Raw genomic sequence first — 18,231 nt, forward strand, 5'->3', positions numbered from 1 at the left:
TCCTACCTGCAATAGATAAGAGCATCTGCTTCCCACCTCCTCAATAACATTCAATATTATTATTTTTCATCCCTACTAATATTACAGGCCAACTTTGTTTTGCAATGATGTTGCACTTTTCTTTAATTGTGAAGTGAAGTTAGGCATTTTTCACATGTCGATTGGACATTTGTATTTCATTTACTGTGAATTAAGCTCTTTGAGGACAGGGGTGTTTGTCTCTTCCAAGACCCTCTACGTCTGCCACTTAGAACCACTTACTAACTTCTGTGGGGACAAGGTATTTTCATTGTTACTTTAATTGTTAATGTTTTTCTTGTTGATTTCTAAAAATCATTTATACACTAAATGTCTGTTCCAATTATTTTCCACCAATTTCTCATTTTCTTTTTAATCTTGTTTATGGTGTTTTTGATGAGCAAGCTTTCATTTCCATGTAGTCATCCACTGGCTTTTTTACTTTGCGACTTCTTCGATTGTTTTTATGCTTTATGAACTCTTTTTCAATCTCGAGAAATGTAATTCACATAATTCAGTTATTGTTGTTTGGGGGAGGGTATTTATAACTTCTGTAAATGTGCTTAATTTGTACTAAGAGATTCAGTGCCTTGCGAGACTAACTTGAGGACTAATTAGTGTCCTGGCGGTCCCTAGAAGTGAGAATGTGAGACTGGAGAAGATACACTTTTCCTTACAAGTATTCTTAATCTGGAGTGAGTCCTCTGAGCCTATAAAATTCAGTGTGCACTTTTCTGGGTAGAGTCTGAAAAGATCTGCGATTTCAAAATAATTAAGAATCATTAGGAGTTCTTTGAAGAATTTTCATGTCTGACACTACCTGGATTCTCTAATCTTTAAATTTTAACAAACGAATTTCAAATCCAGTGTTTGACATCCATGAAAAGGAAGAATAGGCTGAAGAATAGTAACTCAAGTTTCTAAGATGAAGAATAAATTCAGCACAAGTATTTGTGAAGCTGCTGTCATGCAGAACCCAAACTATACCAGTGATACCATAGAACGCTGGATGCCAGTTTTACATGGGTGCCAGCCTACATTTATGTCATTGAAAATTCAATAGATCCTAAGGCCTAATCTGTCAATCTTTTCTCACAATCTAGACTCATAGAATCTCCCAACTGGATAAGACCTTACAAGCCTATAAGCCTTACAATCCTGCATCACCAACCTCTCCAAAATATTTCCAACACCAATCACCAAGTCTATGATTAAACATTTCTAGGGATGGGGAGCTCTTTGCTTCTGAACACAATTTATTGCAGAATTTCTCCCTCCAACCCTTATTTCATGAAGACTTAAGTTTTCCATTTATCTTGCTAAAACAATGGAGCCCAGGTAATCAGACACACCTGCAGGAAATTTACTAAAACAACTTTTCTCCCTTCTTAAATGGATGAGCTGAAACATAATCAAAACAGCATGTCACTGCTCCATATAGGTTCTTGCTGAAAGTTTTATGAAACAGTGTGAGATTTTGAATAGAATACTCCTTAGAAGTAAAGGTAAAATTTAAGTTATACAAAACATGTAGTAAAGTACGGGCTATACTGGTGTTTAGATCCTCCAACTTGGGGAAACGGGGGCAGCAGTTAATCTGTGTAGGTGATCATTAAGGGATGTCAGGCTATTTCCACAAAACTGGCCAGGCAAATGAGCAAAGATATGCTCTTGGGAAACTTCCCCAATGGTAAATGTCTGAATGCTATCTGGGGGTTCCCAACACCAAATTATAACTGGATAAAGAGACTGTTGTCTTAATTCCCATAGAACAATAGAAGAAAGTGCAGATTTGAGTGTACTGTTATCTTCAAATACAAATGCGCATATGGATACAATAACTTTGATCTCCTTAAATATTTATTTTTAAACAATCTTTTTAAAATTATTTGTTAAAAAAATAGTATACAGACTAGCTATGGGAATTAGCTTGTTAATTTCCACATAACTCCTAGCAATAAAGAAGGGAAAAGTTTAATCAGAAACCCCATTGAGGAGTCAGTGCTTAATTAGGATAAACTCAGAGGTAACCCGTTACAGATTCACCACCACCTTTAGGTCCCTAAAGAAAATAACTCTGCTCTAGTTAAACACTTTTCCGAGTCTTGTGCTCTGCTTTAAATTATCTTTACAAAGGGTTTTGGCATATATATTTTTTGATGCTTATCTATTTATTTAGGCTATGTACTAATATGTTTTTCAAGCTACAGATCACAACCAGGCCATAAAACCAAGTTAATGTCTCTCAACAGCTGTTCTTCCTCTTTTTTCCCCCTTAATAGAATGTAGGAGAGTTGTGTGTGTGTGGTGTATGCACATGCATGAACTAATGTGTGATGTCAAATGTATTTCTCATTCTAGGCCAAAGTCAAATATATTTGAAAGACATTCTATTTTAGATTAGATTAAATGGACAATAAAGAAATCGACTGATAGATAATGTTAGATTCTTACTTATTTAAGAAAGGATTGTGTCCTTATTACCAAAATTCAGACACAATAATATTTTTCTTGAAAATTTTTTCTACCATACATTATCAAAGAAAAATCTTAAATTCCTTCACAACTCTCCTATGCGGAAGAACCGGTCTTATGTTAAATGGCACTGTCAACTTCACCTAAAGTAAATACATTTTTACAGATAGTAGCTGCCAAATTTAATGTGCCAAACCAAAGATTTTTAAAGAACATCAAACAAGATTTCAGAGTTCCAACTAAGAATAAAATGTCAGTGGTAATTTATTTCTTGAACAATTTAGATCAAGTCAAAGCACAGACTCAGAAAGCATAAAACACCATCTATGTAAAAGGCATTCTCAGCTTCGTTCTCTCAGCAGGCAAGTCTCAGTTCTCTAGAAATGAACTATCTGCAGTGCCAACAATTCACGTGAATCTCTCACAGATAAAGCCAAGGAATGCCCATACAGCCACCATTGCCATGCTTCCCTTTCCTCTTTGGCTTGGACATAAGTTATGAAATCCTTGCCTAAATTATAGCTGGGAATTCAAGCTCCTAGATCACCATCCCGGACTTGCTTGATTGAGCCTCTGATATTAGCCAGCCCCACTTCCTACCCTACCCTGTGCCTGTCCATTCCTGACTTTATGCCCCCTTTCCTGACTATCTTCTTTTTTGTATCACACCGTGTCTCAATGCACCACTGCCATGCATTTGATTGTGGAGTCTCATAACAAGTTACAAACTTCATAGAATAAACTGTGAGGCTCCTCAAGTACAATGAACTCCATCTGTGTACTGGTCTAAATGCACTTGGAATTTTTCCTCTGATCATGTTGACATTCTAACAATTTCTAAAGGACTTAGTCAGGGGAAAAGGCGTTATCATCATTTGTGGTATTGGTGGAATTAAACATATCCGGAATTTTTCTATTAGTCCTTCAATTTCAATGGACCTTCAAGGCTATAACCAAGCCCACTAACTGCACAAAAGAAAGAGCCTCTTAACTGGGAGCCATGAGACTGTGATAACTCCTATTTTCTATAATGGTAAACCCAAAGTGCTGTTCCCCCAATGCCAAACTAATGAGAAAGAGATCTGAGTATTCATAGATAGGCACTGCAGTCACCCAGTAGAACTGTAGAGCCAGGCAAAAGTAGAGGGAGGACAGACAATATGGGGGACAAATACTGGGAAACAACTGGACTTAGAAGAGTCCATAAGAAGTGATAGATAAGTGAAGGATATAAAGAAAATATAGGTGCTAGTGACCTGCATTTCAAGCCAGTCCCTATATCTTGGATGAATCTTTGGAAAAATAATAATGTCTGGTAGTTATCTTGTCATACAAGGCAAATCGTTTCCAAACGGCTTTCAGTTGTTCAGATTATAAAAAAAAAAATTTCCAAGTAACAAACAGGGGTAGGATGAACTTATGTGCTGAAGTGGCCATTTTTATTATATTAATCATGCAGTTCTGCTAAATACTTGGTCAATTTAGTGAAGAAGGAAATAGACAAGTAGTTATTTGGCTTACCAAGCCAAGCCAGTTTAAATGGTTGATTCCTTCATCTACATAGAGCCACACCTCCAGCACCTCCAAAAAATAAGAAAGCAAGAATTTGATTTCATAGCATTTGTTTCTAATGCCAGTGCGTTAGGTCCAGTTCTATCATAGTGTGAGCAGGGATGTGTGGTGTCCACCCATTTTTCAGGACCAATATATGGGACAAAACAGAAAAAAGAAAAATCCAGGAAGGAAAGATTCTACAGAAAGTTTATTGGAGGCAGAAGAGAGCAGCAAACAGACTGCCCAGTCAGTTATGTGGACTTCAAGGATGTGTTGGTCCCCAAAGGTGTGTTAAAGTTCCTTCTTTCCTGAATGGTTGCAATAGATGAATGACAAGGACTAGTTCATTAACTCTTAAGTTAACCTTAGTATTACATAAAGAGAGAAACTCCAAGAAATGATTAGACATTGGGCATGTGAGAGGGCTTGCATTTTGTAACTATAGGAAGTATAACATCCCCATGCTGGCTAAAAAGCTTTAGAGTGTCAAAATCAATTAATTTCTCAAATTCTTAAGATGGGCTACAACATCATTGATTCAACAATTTTCCATAAAAAATTCTTATGTCTCAGTCCCACTGAGTCCACCTCCTTCAACATTTCTCATTTATAAGAACTACAGAGCCATCATTTCCCAGTTTATCATCAGAATACTCTTCCAAGTCTCTCTGCACACATGTCTCACTTATGAATCTTTGGCTGCTCAGCTAGAACACCTCATCTCTTCTTACCTCCTGGTAGTAAGTACCTCTGCAAGCAGCAGCAGCAGCAGTTCAGCAGCTGGGTTCCAACAGCAGTGACATCAGTAGGAGTAACGGGATAGCAGCTGATCTCTGGGTAACATGCCCTTTTCTGATTTGCTCCTCCATCCTTCCAATAAGTTATTCACCACCTCCTTGCAACAATTCCTCTCTACTAGAAAGTGGTTTCTATTTTCCTGATCAGACTCTGACTAATACAGACAGTATTTATCCTCATTGCTCAACTTCCCCCATTATTTCTTATATTTCATTAATTTGCAAATTAAATGTTTAGTTCAAATTTATAGGACTCCCATGAAATTTATAGAATCAGAAATAGGCACATTTCTTTTACCTTTTGCCTTTATTATATCATTTCCCAATCCTTTCTCCAAGAGAAGATTTGGTATCTGAGTATAAAAGTGTTCGTACTTCCCATTATATATGTAATAGTATGACTAAAAGACCTTGTTGGAGATAAGTTAATGTGTGATTATTTTTTTTCCATTTTTAAAATTTATTTTGTAATTACATATTGACATAGCATATTATATGAGTTTCAGGTGTACAACATAGTGATTAGACAGACCTGTATATAACTTATGAAGTGATCATCTCCATAAGTCTAGTACCCATCTGATACCATACATGGTTATTATAATATTATCGATTATATTCCTTATGCTGTACTTTACGTCCCATGACTATTTTTATAACTGGTAATTTGTACCTCATAATTCCTTCACCTTTTTCACCTATCTCCACAATACCCCTCCCATCTGGCAACCATGAATTTGTTCTCTGTATCTATGAGCTTTATTTCCATCTTGTTTGTTCATTTATGTTGTTTTTTAGATTCCACATATAAATGAAATCGTATGGTATTTGTCTATCTCCATCTGACTTATTTCACTTAGCATAATACCCACTTGATACTGATTTTTTCCTCACTAGAAGAAAGATATCCTGAATCACTTTAAAGGGGCCAGTTAAAACAAATTAAGAGCTTAGACATCTTTTTAATATGATATAGTATAGTAGTTCTGACTAAAGAAAAAGAACAGAATGCTTGAGCTGAATGCTTAATGCTAAGCATTCTACTCATGATGATTTGAAAAGTATCCTTTTTCTAGAAGAGGAAAACTTCATCTTTACCAAAACATCTAAAAATATTATCCTGATTATATAGCCTAACCCTTCAATGCCATAAGAAACAATCATTTTTACAAGAAACTTAAAGCAAATAAATTATTCCTTATTCCTTAATTTTATAACTCTCAAATAGCTATCATATTGCCCATTTATGCCCAAGAAGATTCAGTTGATTGATCTGAAAATTGACTAGCATCTGTTTTGATCTTCTGATGATAGGAAAACCACTTAACAAAGTAAAGCCTTCATTTTTACCAGTCCAATATCTTCTAAAGGACCTACAAAGGGACCAGCTGGCAGAAGGAGGCAAGAGTGTTTGAAGATTAATTCTTCTGAATCAATTTAGAACGCTAACCTGGAAGTGTGGCAAAAGCAGAACATTAAATGAAGTAAGGTATTAAATTATCTCTGAGACACATGTGGAACCTGAAACTATTGAAACCAAGTCTAAATGTGTTTAGAGTTGAGCCTGAAATGTTCAGTTTGGTAAATAATACCAAAAATTGTTTTGTTTGATAAAATGACAATACTACATTTTCCAAAGGCATCTTTTTGTCCATAGCTAGCAACTAACAGTGTTGCTGCCTGAGGAGTCAGAGATTATGCTGTCTTGAGAACCAATTACTGCCTTTCTTTGAACTCTCAGATATATTTGAAAGCAATCAGTTAGAGTATGGTGACAGAATCATGGTCTCATTCCCTGTAAGCGCCTGTCAGTTGCACTGTCTCATGGCAGTGGGCTGCTCTCAAACCCAAACCACTCTGCAAATATGATACATCAATCCCAAGAAAATAGAAGAATCAAAGAACTGTGGCATTTTTGAACTTCATCAGCTCTTAGAAATCTTTTCAAGATATTAAAAGATTTATCCAAAGTTTTATTCCACATCAGGTAGTTGGGCAGTCAGGACAGGAACCCAAAAGTCCTGACTCAGTTTATTCTGCCTCAGGCATGCGGATGGAAATCTTGGGAACACGTCACCACATGCAGGAAACTCAGAGGGTGTCCTACTCAGTCAGTCAATCACACACCCTATTCCTTTACCCATCCTAGGTCTTTGGAATCCATTCTACCCTGACAAATTCTGAGTTGTGGCTGAAAGTCAGCCTATAAGACCCTGTATTTTACTTCTGAATTCATTTTCAAAGAGAAAATATGCTTTCAGCCATCTGCCTATTTTTAAGAAAAATTTTATAGAGTTTTTATCCAGGTTGTTTATCAAAGCTAGTAATGAAATGGAAAATTAATAAAGCTGATGGGTACAACCAAATACAGCTTATAACCTTAGGTGAACACAATTTTGTATAACAATGTTCTAGTAAATGGAGTTGCTTATAACAAACATTCTAATCTAAAGGTTATATATCAGCAGTTTAAAAATATTTTTTGTTACAGGAAAGCTCTTTCCTCTGATTAGCAAAGAGTCTTAGAAATATAACTTTATAGCAATAGGATACAAATATCGATTAAACTTTTTAGTGACAGATATGCAAACACTCACTAATATTATTCTTATCTAAGAAGAAGTAATGGCTAACAGCATGCTTGTCCTCCCAAAGCACCTGTGTCCACAGTCTTCATTTTTCCAAGGTTCTTCACTTACAGCCATCAACTAAGGATAGCAGCTTCTGCTCTAACATATTCCCTAGACAAGGCTGAGGCAAAATGTACAATGTTTATAACTTTATATTTCCACAGTCTCTCTTTTTCTATTTTCATTTTTCTAGATAATCGAGACCCCATGACATGGATGTAGGAAGAAGGCTGTACTGTAGGAGCGAAATTCCAGAGGCATCTCCCCGTCCACCTGCTCCAAATGGAAAAATCTATTTTCCCACTGAAGTCAGGTTAATTTTCAAAAACTACGTCATGGCCCCACTTACCCCTCTTGTCTTTTCATTTGTTCAAATCCTGCCTTTCCCTCCAGGCTGGGTCAATAAAGTCTGTCCTTACTCCTCAATTATAAATTCTTCTACTGACTTTTCCTGTCACTCGTTGTCTTTACTGCTTGATTGGCTTTTGTATCTCACTTTGGGTTGCTATTTGTCCCTATTCACACTCATATTCCCAGTTTATTATTTTATATTTTGACACTGGGCATAATGCCCTGCTCATAGTAGGCAACTAATGAATTGTTCACTGATTTTGGCAGTCAGTGAAAAATAGAAGCTTTGGGGTCAGGCTGACTGTTATAAACCCTAGCTATACCCTTCTAAGTCTCAGCCTTCCACTATAAAATTAAAATAATAATTACCATGAAGGTTGCTGTGAGAAAAAAGAGAAATACCAAAGTAATTATGACAATAGCTGACATATACTTAGTGCTCAATTGCAGTAGCTCCTATAATTAACAAAAATATAAGTAACATTGTTAATAACCATGCTGTTGTGAACAAGATTATAAATTAGTCATTAATAATAATAAACCACACCTTGACTCCCTTTAATTCTCTTTACTTCCTCTATCCAATATTTATATGGTTATCAAAACAAAACGTTGAAATTTTCAAACTTGACCAGCCAATATCTGTATTTATGCACTGTATCTATGAAATCTACAAAGGGAGGATTTTCTTCAATATTTTTATTTACCGTACTACATTTATTTGATTCTTCTTTCCATTTATCATGAGCTTCCTTTATCTTTCTTCAGCAAAGTACATGTGACTATAGCTGACGACAGTTCTACTTTTGATATGCAAAGTTGTAGTGGGGGCATTTTTAATCTCAGTCTTGGCACCTACATGACATTTTAGTAAGAAATAGAGAAAACCATCAATTTTTCATGAGGTAATTTAATTTTGCCTTCAAAAGTTGGCAGAACAAGTGATCTATTGCCAATGACCTTTACAAATGAAAAATAAAAATTACACAGCTTCTGGAATCTTTTGATCCAGAAAAATGCCAAATAGACCTTACAACAACTGAGGCGTTCAAAAAGCAGTTGGTCTATCAGCAGAAGCCTCCATTTCCCTGTCCTAAGCATAAATTTCTTGTGGAGGACAAAATGCGTTTTAAAGGCAGTTCCATTATTGGATGTCAAACACCTCAAATCTGTCCCTGTGACTATGGAAATGTTAGTAAACCCACTGGCTCACATGCAGTATCTAACCATAGCTTTAATCACTCTCCTTGACTACCTTTCAAACCATTCACAGTATCCACATCTCTCTACTCAGGATGTCCTTCCTGACTTCATTGTCATCTCCTAACTCTCACCCTAAATGAACCCATCATTCAGCTTCCACTCTTCCTAATCTGGTAGACCTGAATTTGGTTATAGAACACTAGACTATACATTGTACTTCAGAGCATCCCAATATTTCCCAATCATAAATATCACCTGGGTACTAGATAAATAGTAGATAGATGATAGATAGATAGATAGATAGATAGATAGATAACAGATAGATAGATAGATAGATAGATAGATAGATAGATAGATAGATAGATAGATAATAGACAGACAAGTGATAGATAAATTCTGAGGACTCTTCCCTGAAGTTCTGGTGATAGACCTAATATTCTCGCTTTTAACTAGACCTCAGGGAATATGTATCATCATGTGCCTGATTTGACAGCATCATCTTAGTTCAGAAATACCAAACCCCCAGACTGTGAGCTATAGCCTGCATGATATTTTTCAAAAGTTTGAATTTGAATTTTTTAGGTGGAACATAGACTCATTCGCTCAGAGGCCACCTTTTGCTGGTATTATCCCTTGGGACCTTACCCCTTTAAGTTACACATCTGTCATCTGAAGGTATCTGAGTTTGTGATTTCTGCTTTAGTTATTATCGATATTCATCTTTCCTCTTTTGCACAAAATCTTAATTAATTCCCTAAGAATAAGTAGAATAGATAAAATAGAATCTTCTTATCTCACACTTAGCATTCAAGGAGGTTTTTTAGCTTTGTTTTGTTATATTTTGTTTGTTTTTTTGTTTGTTTGTTGTTAAAGAGCGTTACTCTCTAAAGTACTCTCCAACAAACTGTGTGAGCCTTTGAAGAACACAGAAGACAGGCTGACAGGCACAGGACTCTGATTTTACCATGACTCAGGGCTAAAGCAAACTGAGGTTTTGCTACAATATTAATCCCTCTGGCTGGAAATTTCAGGCACTGTTCTCTGAAAGCAAAGATGACATAGCAGGTACGCTAAAGCTCGTTAGCATCCTGCTAAGACAATGTCCCATCTGAATTCATTTAGAGTATTTACTCTGTAAAAAAGTGCCATGACATCCACTATTTTCTCCTCTCATAGAGAGGCTGGGCACTCCCCTTACCCTGCATAAAGCTCAGAGACTTGGCCTCAGTGTCACACACAGTAATTTCTCCAACAAGAGAGAGTTACAGGATCAAGCTCATGCTTTTTGTTTTCTTACTTTAACAATTCTATTTTATTGAGTTCAGAAAACAAACAAAAAAGATGATTGAGGTGGAAGAGAAAGAGGATGAGAAAAAGAGGAAGCAGAAGCAGAGAAAGAGGGGACAGAAGGAGAAGAAAAGAAAATATGCTCCAGGCAGAACATATTGGGGTTGGAATATACATACATACACACATATATACATATACACACACACATACGCACACACACACATACCTATACATTCAGAAGAAAGCAGTTTAAACTTCAGCATGAGAGATTTCAGTTAATTGGGGAAAAGTTGTCAGCTGATTGTAAATGGTTTCTAATGAGAGTCATAATTTCTTCTTTAACAGAAGTCCTCAGAAGAAGTTCAAAGAGGTTCTAGATGTTTCAGACTTTTCTCTGCCCAAAAGTAGTAGAAGAAAAAATGCATCTCGAGTACTTTCAGCAAATGTCTTGAGTCCTTACTCTGTGGCAAAGACAGTTCTAAGCACTAAGATTCAAAAATAAATAAGTCACTGCCCTCAAAGTCAAAACAGACCAGTAAAAAATAATCAATCAATTGACTAATCAATCAATGTTATATATTAGAGATAAATGCAAAATGATTTAGGGCACAGAAAATAAATTCTACCTCTACCTAAGAGTGAGAGCAGGAAAGTCATCAGCAAAGAATGAAAAGAATTGGGACTACTTGGTCTTGATAGCTGAGTACACACTCACCAGGTAAACAAAATGAGGCAAGTCATGCTAGGCAGAAAGAAAGAATATCATGTGCACAGAAGTTTTAGAAAGTATTATGTACTCGAATGTACTATGATATGGGCCAGGAGGGGTAAGAAGAGTGGAGGGAACTCAGATAGGTGCTAGACCTATAAGCAGATGTTAGGTGATACAAGGCTCATAGGCTAGGCCAACATTCTCAGCAGGATGGCCTTCCACACAGACACATCTGATTGCTAAGAGGGATGTACCTTCAGGCATCAAGATTTGTCCAGGACCTAAAAGTTACCGTGAGGGTCAATAATAGGTTTGTGCTTTTGAACTACCAATGGGTCAGAGAAGAAATCAAAAGCAAAAATAGAAAATATCTTGATACAAATGAAAAGAAAAACATAACATACCAAAACTTATAGGGGTGCAGCAAAAGCAGTACTATGAGAGAAGTTTATAGTAATAAATGCCTACCTTAAAAAAAGAATATCTCAAGCTATCTAATTTTACACCTCAAAAAAAACTAGAAAAAGGGTAAACTAATATACATAAAATTATAGCAGAAACAAACAAAATAGAGAGTAAAAAAAAAACAGAAAGAGATTAATAAACATAAGAGTGGGTTTCTTAAAAAGATAATAAAGTCAACCTATATTTAATTAGACTAACCAAGAAAAAAAAAAAACAGAAAACTCAAATAAATAAAATCAGAAATGAAAAAGGAAACATTAAAACTGATACCACAGGGGAAAAAAGAATGATAAGAGACTACTATGAACAATTATACACAAACCAGATAACCTAGAAGAAATGGAAAAATTTCTAGAAACATACAGCCTACTAACACTGAATCATGAAGAAATAGAAAATCTGAGCAGTCCAGTTACTATTAAGATTGAATCAGGAAAAAAAAATCCCAACAAAGAAAATTCCAGGACCGAATGGCTTCACTGGTAGATTCTGCCAAACATTTAAAGAAGAATTAATACCAATTTTTCTCAAAGTCTGACAAAAAATCAAAGAGGAAGGAATGAATATGTCCAAACTCATTTTATGAAGTCAGCATTAACCTGATACCAAAGAAAGATAAAGAGATCGTAAGAAAATTAACAGCCAATAACCCTAACAAATATGGATGCAAAAGTCCTCAACAAAGTACTAGAAAACTGAATTCGGCAGTGTGTTAAAAGGATAATATATCATGATCAAGTGGAATTTATCCCTGGGATGCAGGGATTGTTCAACATATGAAAATTAATTAGTGTGATACTCCACATTAATAGATTGAAGGTAAAATCACATGCTTATCTCAATAGATTCAGAAAAAGCTTTTGATAAATTTAATACCCTCTTCTGATTAAAACAAACAAAAAAAATCTCTCAACAAACTAGGAATAAAGGGAAATTATCTCAACATAATAAAGGTCATAATGACAAGCCCACCACTAACATCATACTCAAAAGTGAAAAATCGAAAGCTTTTCTTTCCTCTAAGGTTCGGAACAAGGCAAATATGCCTACTCTCACTATTCCTACTCAACATAGTAGTCCTAGCCAGAGCAATTAGAGAATAAAAATAAATAAAAAGCATCCAAATTGGAAATGTTGGACATAGGGAGCTGGGAGAAAGGGAGGGCATTTATCCTACCACATACAAAAGTTCAAAGTCAGATCCTCTTGGGGAATAGTACCAGGCCTTTATGGCCTGGATTTAGTTCTCTTGGCATAATCGTCAGCTGGATTTCGTTTTACCAAGTAAATGGTTGGCCAACTGAAAAAGCTTCTTGAAACATGGAGGAACCTATGGTTACATCAATGCATTAGTCTGTATCAGAAATGGGTGATTGGATTAGAGAACGCCAGAACTGGAGCCAAAGGAAAAGTGGTATTTATGATATTCAGGGCCTCCTAGACAACCACAGCCCACTGGAAGAGCTAATATTTTATCAGTAGATCCACGGGGGGAACATTTGAGAAGAGAATGGGAGAACTACAAGAAGCCCCAAGCATCTTCCATGTCCCTTGCCATCCCCAACCCAGCATAGCCCCAACCAGGCACTAACTGGTGGGCTCCAACTCCTCCTCACCATATGTCACCACAGGACAGCGGGCTTGTGTGAGTGCCTGTGGAGGGTGATAGTCTTGGTGTGTGCTTGGAAAGATGCTTACTCTCTCTGTGGGAGCAGGCCTTATGCTAAGAGTTAACCACAAATCTAGACAAAGTTAGAAAATTAATAGGTAAACAATGTTAACAAAGTCCTTTACAGAAAGCAAATGTTAAAAAGCTTCAAGTTTCTTATGGACAAAATGTTTCTACACTTCTCTCACTGACTTATCAACTCCCAGGAGGAATTAAATTGTGGTGAAAAATGAACTGGCTGCAGAAAATTGTCCTCCATGAATAATGCCACTCAGGGCCTGCCACTGCTCTGTTTACTCTTGAGGCCAGTGGGCCCCCCATAGAAATGTCATACATATACCCATCTCAGGTCTTGGGCCAAGGAGAAACTACAGCCAGCTCACAAGTTCTTGTTTGTCTTCTCTGCTACCACTTGACCCCCAAAAACTTGTTCCCCCTGTCAGCACCGAGCTGATCAAGAAGAGAAGGCTTCAGTGGTGAGATGCCCAGTTGAAAAAAATGCATGAGGAGCAGACATGAGAATGAAACGGCCGGTACCACCTTTATTGTGGGGAGCGCGGGCTTCTGCACTAGGAGGCCACATGAGCTTTATATATGTCAGAGAACAACAGTGGCATTCTGCCACACATGCATGATAAACAATAAGCCAAGTCATATTTGCACAAGTTAGGCGCAGGCGCCTTACTACATTAATGTAACATTTTATATCCGGAGTCCTATCCCTAGCCGCAAGCCTGGATCACAGCCAGATCTGGGACCCACAGCCCCACCCAAAAGTTTTCATCTTTCCCCAGTAGGGGATCGTGTGTTGCACATAAGAGCCCAGCATCAGTTAGTTTTGAATGTGCTCCCAGCTGGAGCTGACTTTTCTTTAGCTTGGGCCAGGGTTTTTGTCCACAAAGACCTAATTCTCAATCTTTGGGGAAGATTTCCAGCCTACAGGAAGAACTGAGTTGCCATCAGTTCTTTCACCTTTTCCAAGGCTAATAGGATTGGTCAAAACATTTCTTTTAGAAAACAATCAGTTTTCATTTTATTACTGCTAATCCGAGAATTAGAAATAGTCTTTGCCGCTGTTATTACAGTAGTTTCTATGCATTCTCATGGCCTAGAACACAAACACACACAAAAGCTACTTCCGTGAGGTTTCCAACTTTTTTTGTTAAATAAGAACATTTTTAAAAATAGCTGTCATCCCCCTACCGTTATCATTGTGTGAAACGATTATTCAACCAAAATCACAGAACAAAGGATATTCTTTTAAAGTGAAAAAATTTAGCCTTATGGGGAAAAAATAGTATTACTTATACTTGCTAAATTTTACTAAGAGCCAATGATAACTTTGTGTGAGTCTGGTTTTTATGAACCACTGCTCTTTAACATTAGGTTGCAAGTACACAAATAATACAGGGTATAGGAGGAAGCTGCACTAATAAATATACATTTTTTATACAGGCAAGTTATTTACAAAACCTAAATTCATATCAGAATACTTACAAAGCAGCCTCTTTCCCACTAGTGGCTTTCTCAGATAACAAAATTTAATTTTTTAAAAAAAGAAAACATATGTACAACAGTACAAACTCAGATAAAAACTAAAAGCCAATTTTAATGCTGAGCATCAGAATGAACAACATGCAGAAAATCCAAAGGGCACAGTTGGCAATAAATGTTCTTCATTCTAGAGGCAATGTTCTTCCAGGGAGTGGAAACAGGTTTTGGCTAGCAAAACTTTCAATAAATTAAAGTATAGAAGCTGAAAACAAATAGAGGAACAATGCTAGAAATGTCCATTTCAGACAGCATGTTTTGAGAGCTTGTACAAGTTGATCTTTATTTATCTTGATGAATATATTCTCCTCTGATCCCCCTATTTCCTCCTCTCTCCCTGGCAACGAACACCCATTGTTTCCTAAAAGAAATTAACCTGTGGTGAAGGATGAATCACAGTTGTATCATTAAGTGTATGACTTCATCTCTAGAATATTAGCGCTGCAAAATGATAGAAAAGTAATGGTTCCAAAAAATATTACTGGAAGGCCTTTTTAGTGTTGAAAGATGGAGTTTTACTTTAAATGCAGAAGCAAATTGTTCAGAATCAATGGGGTTGTGTATATACACATTCAGTCAATAAATACAGTTAACAGGCATTGCAGGGCATTCAAAAATGAACAAGACACAGTCGCAGTCCTCTGGGAACTCGAGTATAGTAGTTAAATGGTACACGGTCCTCCTCAGAAGCCATTAAAGTAGGCCCAGTGCTGAACCTAATAGGCCTATACTGAAGACAGTGACAAAAAAAGACCACCAATAAAATGAACTTTTAAATCACCATCTTTCATAAATTTTATCTAGAGTTTTACTTTCAAAAAAATCTAGAAAGAAGTTATTTTAATTCCAGCATGTATATAAATCTTGCATCATGGTAAAAAAAAAAAATTGTTTTAAATTGTATATGGGGGTGGCAGCATACTTCTGACATCTTAGGGACTCTGAGTTTCAGCTGTGTCATGGACAAGTGCAGCTTTTCCTTCTGAGACTTGTGTGGAATTTAGAATTAAACCTTTGTTTTAATAAAATTTTGTCTAGAATAAGGATTGACTATATATCCATAGGGATTATAAATCAACATCATAGTTAATAGTGTTGTCTTGATCACTTACCTCTACACTGATTTCTAAACTATCTCATATTATCTATTCTGTTTGTGGGTCTTGGATTTCCAACTCTCCAGCATGATGGTAAACAGTAGAAAAAGGCGACTATTCCTTGTGCAGGGCATCTGGTATAAGTCAGTCCTTTGTGTGTCACTTTCCATTGATGTTACTTGCTCTCATGACACATTTAGTTATGAGCCAACCAGGTCAATGATAAGTCAACCAGGTCAATGATAAGTCAAACAGACACTTTGGCTGCAACTTTAGCATACAACTGTGTGATTTTTGTGTAATTGTTTTAAGGGAAAGAAAAAGGAAAGAGACTTTATTACTTTTTTACTGTCCCAAGAGAGGATAGAGGGGAGAGAAACTTTTTAGTGTTAATAAGGAGCAACTTCTCCTTCCTTCAGCAGCTGGTCCACTGGGTAAGCATGTGCAGCTGATAGATCTGCATGTAGGTGTGGTTGCCGGGTCCCACCTCAGGACCGACTAACTCAAGATCTCTAGGAGTAGGCCTAGGCATCACTGTTTTTCAAAGCTCCCCAGGTGATTAAAATGTGCCGAGGTTTAGAAGCAGCGATAATGATGGTTTCTCTACCCTACCCACCCTTTCTGTCAAGTTCACTCTGATTCAGCAATAGGTTGCTTTGACTTTGCCTTTAAAAATCAGCAACCTAATATATTCTCCAAATCCATAAAATCCAGTGTCGACATTTTAAAAATTAAGAATGATGACAAGTATTTTGTTGCTTTATTATTCATGTAATATATTTATAGTGACTAATGTTCATGGGAACAATATTAATGGGAAAGTATCTAGACTTTTTCCATTACACGTCACATATAACATAATTTGCCTTGATGGAACTTTTCATTCCAAGCAACACTTCCCTGAAATGAAATCTCAAACCCCCATAACCACTTTAGTTTCTTCCTCCTACATACTGCTGTGCATAACTCAGTGCTGAGATCACAATTGAAAAGTTGATATTGAACTAAATGGTATTTTTCAGCCATTTTCCAGTTGAAAAAAATAAAGCAAGGATACGAGATGCGTTGTGCCCAGTGTGACTCTCTCATTGTCCCATAAGGGCCTCAAACTAGACTCTTTATTTTTCTTTATCCTTTATTCCTATTCTATATGTATTCGCTCACCTGGCAAGCAAAAAGCGCAAGTGATGTGCCAGTGTTTTAGATGCCTGTGAGCTAGCTAAAGAAAGGGAGAGATGAGGGAATGGGGAAGTAGCTAATCTCAGCATTCCCAGCTATCCTCGTGGGCTGATTAAACTGAACATTCAATGCTGACTTTATAAAAGTCGGAGAAGTAGGGAAACCTTCATATTTGGTGCAGTGAACAAAGAAGGAGGTAACATTAACATGTATCCCTCTGTTTTTTGCCCCACCCACTCTCCTGGTTCAAGCATTCTCTTCAGAAAACTCCTACCGGACCAAGAATGTGGTATTAGTCAATCCTCTAAGATTTTGCTCCTTGGCCCGCCACCTCCTCCAGGCTCCAACCCAGGCAGCATCAAAGGAATAGAAAACCGATGTAGATCTTCCAGCAGCACTCAGGCAGAAAAGATACACTCAACACTACAACATTGTCTCATGACCCAGGGCTCTATCCTTAAGGAGTGGCTTCCCCCTGATATTTATCAGAAGTCTGGTCTCTCTCCATTGGTGTACCTCTTCCAGATTGTTACGACAAAAGAGAGTGATTATTTTTTCATTGTATAATTTATTTCCAATATCTGCTTGTTAGAAACTAAAGTCTATTTTCTCAACTGTCTTATCTCACTGAAGCAGACAAAGCTCGAAAGCACGAAAATTTAAAAATTTAAAAATTTTAATTGTAACATAAATACTAAAAATTAAAACTAAAAGAAAAAGCTTAGTAATACTTAAAAGTACTACAGAAGCTTAACAATACTAAAATTTAAAACATTCTTGTTTCCAGGTCTTGGGATTAATTATTTCATTATTGTAGCACAAAATAGTTTGGCTCTTGTTTTATTTTCCTTGACACTCACAGACAGAAACTGAGAAATCCTTTTATCCAGACAGATGCTAGACTCAAGCAGACATTAGCAGACAAGACAGACATGGGTCTCTTTCATGAACTCCCTAACCAAGAGTTCCTAACTATGAATCCCTAACACTCGGTTCCTCACACTGCTCAGAGCTGAGGCTCCTGCATCCACCACCCAGATCCGCTCCCCTTCATCCTCTGCCTTTGCCTTATTTTAGGCGTCATTATCTCCAGACTGGACTGTGGTTACGACCTCTTTTTGGTAATGATCTCTTTTCTGATTCCACTGTACGTTTAAGTATGGATGGTAGGAGAAAGAAAGGCTGACAAAGGAGACAGTATAAGGTTCACTAAAGCCATAGGAGGCAAAACATACTAAGG

This window comes from Pteropus alecto, unplaced genomic scaffold (assembly GCF_000325575.1).
Source record: "Pteropus alecto unplaced genomic scaffold, ASM32557v1 scaffold7, whole genome shotgun sequence".
Classification (NCBI taxonomy): domain Eukaryota; kingdom Metazoa; phylum Chordata; class Mammalia; order Chiroptera; family Pteropodidae; genus Pteropus; species Pteropus alecto.